Below are 2,749 nucleotides of genomic sequence, written 5' to 3'. Positions count from 1 at the left end.
CAAGAGGGTCACAGAAGTTGAAACTCAGCTGAATTGAAAGGGTCTTTCAGTTGGGGATGAAGGGTCACACATCAAGTCTTATGGAGGTTCATAAAAGAATGTGTCTTCAATTTTAAAACCAGTTACATTTCTTTTACTGGGTTTGAGTTTATGGATCAAAAACTATACCCTCTACACTATCTTTTCTGCTATAAATTCTATCACATCCTAGGTTTGATATGTAGTATTGTCATTACTGTTATTTTGTAAATCACTTTTCATTACAACTTCAATTTTTTCTTGACACAACAGTTACCTCTCCCCATCCCAGGTTTTATTTAGAATTTAGAATTTAAATTGCCTTTTCTATTTTAGAGAACTTAAGTTGTTTTTCAGATCTGATTTTTTAAAATGGGTCGCAGCATATGAAATTGAATGGATTCATATCTGGGAAAACACATTTTTTGGAAATTCCTAAACATAAATATAATTTTCGTACCTGTGAAAATGTGTGTTTTTGAAATTACAAAAGCCCCTATCTATGTTTAATCTTAATGTTTTTACCTGTTTTCTTAGATTTTTAAAAATATGTAAGTCCAAACTTTATCACCAATATCTTTCTGTCCATAATTTGCTGCTAAGGTTTTTTTGTTTGGTTGTTTTCTCATTGCTCTTTCTCAAAGCTACTTATACACGTTATACATATTTTTCTGTTTTATTTTCATAAACTATACACTCTCTGTAAGACCAGATAGAGATGTCTTTCAATGTTATTTAAGAGGTAATGAGGTCAAATAAATCAAAGCAATCGATATATAATAAAGTTACTTTGGCAAAGTCACAGACATTTCTAGAATCAGCTTTATTTGTGCAATGAATCTCTGAGGAGATGTCACCTCCTCAGGGTGCCTTGTGTATCTAAGACAGGAACATAGGTTCCCCCCACACACACACATTCTCTATCCTTTTACCTGGTGTTCTTTATTTTCTTTTTAGCAATTTGTCTTTATCTGACACACTATTTTACTTGTTAATAGATTCTAGGCTTGTGTTTGCAAACTTGGTCTGATTTGTTCACAGATATTTCTCCAGCTTTTCTGGCAGTGGCTGGCACACAGTAGCTCTTAATTAAATGTTAAATCAAAATGCCTCCACAGAATCTAGAAACTGCCTAATGCTCAGGATGTTCAATGACTGGAGTTATCAGTGGTGCAGAAACACATTAATTATAAGACATCTACAAGTGAATAACTTTTTCTGAGATTTTTTTTCCCAGCCCTTCCCTCTTTTACCTTTGTAATTAAAGCTCACTGGCCTGAGAGTAGCCTCAGTCTATCAACCTTTGGTCAGAGAAGAGGTTTCAGAGAAAACAACACAATTATCACGCAGCAAAAGGAGTAGGGGTGGGCTTCCCTGGTGGCGGAGTGGTTGAGAGTCTGCCTGCCGATGCAGCGGACACGGGTTCGTGCCCCGGTCTGGGAAGATCCCACATGCTGCAGAGCAGCTGGGCCCGTGAGCCATGGCCGCTGAGCCTGCGCGTCCGGAGCCTACGCGTCCAGAGCCTGTGCTCCGCAACGGGTGAGGCCACAACAGTGAGAGGCCCGTGTACCGAAAAAGAAAAAAAAGGAGTAGGGGTGAGGGGGAACAAAGGGGAAAGTTAAGCGGTAGCCTCAATGGGGCATTCCCGGGCTAGATGTCCAGGTTCGCCCAGCTGTAGCAGTTGACCTCGCTTCTTTCGCTGCAGTTGATGACAGTTGATGGCCATGTGGCTGGTCTCGCCATAACGGTAGCACTTGACTCGGGCACAGTGTTTCTGAATGTGGCCATATTCGCCACAAGAGTAGCACTTCTGCCCTTCCTGATGGTCACAATCACGGGCCAGATGCCCTGGTCTGCCACAGGTGTAACAGCACTGCTGTCTTTCTCGCTTAGGCTTAACACAGTCTTTGGTGATGTGGCCACTTGTCCCACAGTTGTAGCAGATGTCATCGAGAAGGTTACAGTTCTTAGCATGATGACCAGGCTCACTGCAGCGGTAACAGATGACAGGTAGGGTGGCAGAACTGCACTGAGCACCTCGGCCACCACCTCTAGCTCTGTGCCCTCGAGCTCCTCCTCCTTTAGGGCCAGAGTGTCCACACTTGAAGCATTCCTTACTGTTCATGGCTGCAGTGAGATCTTCAGGTGAGCGGTCCCACTGCTGCCCCGGAAGCCCCAACAAAACTCCCCTTATGGAGGTTTAGACAGAAGTGGCTGTTTTTCTCGAGGGGCCTCAGCGACGTTACACAGGGTTTGCGCACGGCCCCATTCTTGTGTCACAGGCGTTCTAGCAGTCAGCTCCTTCCCGCCTGACTTTCCTGCTGTCCTTGAAGCCCAAAGCCCGACTCAGGGGCGTTTTCCATTTTTTGTTTGTTTATTTTTGTTTTTGTGTGTTAAATAAACACTTCTTGGGTCATTAAGTTTGAGTTTGAATCTGTTCTTGTTCAGAAAATGTGCCTTGTAGGATTTCTTATAACTAAGGCTTAGGCCTTCTTTGTGGTCCAGTAGATAACCAGTTTTTATATATGTGCTTTGGACATAGGAAAGATATGTGTGAGATGTATCTAATCCAGTAAATGAAAGAAATTATAACAAATTAGAGTAACCCATTTGGGGGGGGGATTAAAAAATAAAATACAAACGTCCATAAAGATATGAGATACATAAGATAGAAAAAAATGTGTAAAATCCTACAGGGAGATTTACTCACAATTTAGCCTGTTTTATTTCA

At 41.9% G+C, this 2,749-nt stretch overlaps 1 pseudogene; it reads right to left on the bottom strand.

The window, feature by feature from the left end:
• Window positions 1–1,636: 1,636 nt before the first annotated feature.
• Window positions 1,637–2,143, bottom strand: LOC103088557 (cellular nucleic acid-binding protein pseudogene; annotated as a pseudogene).
• Between the last annotated feature and the right edge of the window lie 606 nt (window positions 2,144–2,749).

This window comes from Lipotes vexillifer, unplaced genomic scaffold (genome assembly GCF_000442215.2).
Source record: "Lipotes vexillifer unplaced genomic scaffold, Lipotes_vexillifer_v1.1 scaffold682, whole genome shotgun sequence".
NCBI lineage: Eukaryota > Metazoa > Chordata > Mammalia > Artiodactyla > Lipotidae > Lipotes > Lipotes vexillifer.
The sequence above is the reverse complement of the archived record's forward strand: the minus strand, read 5'-3'. Positions and strand labels throughout refer to the sequence as shown.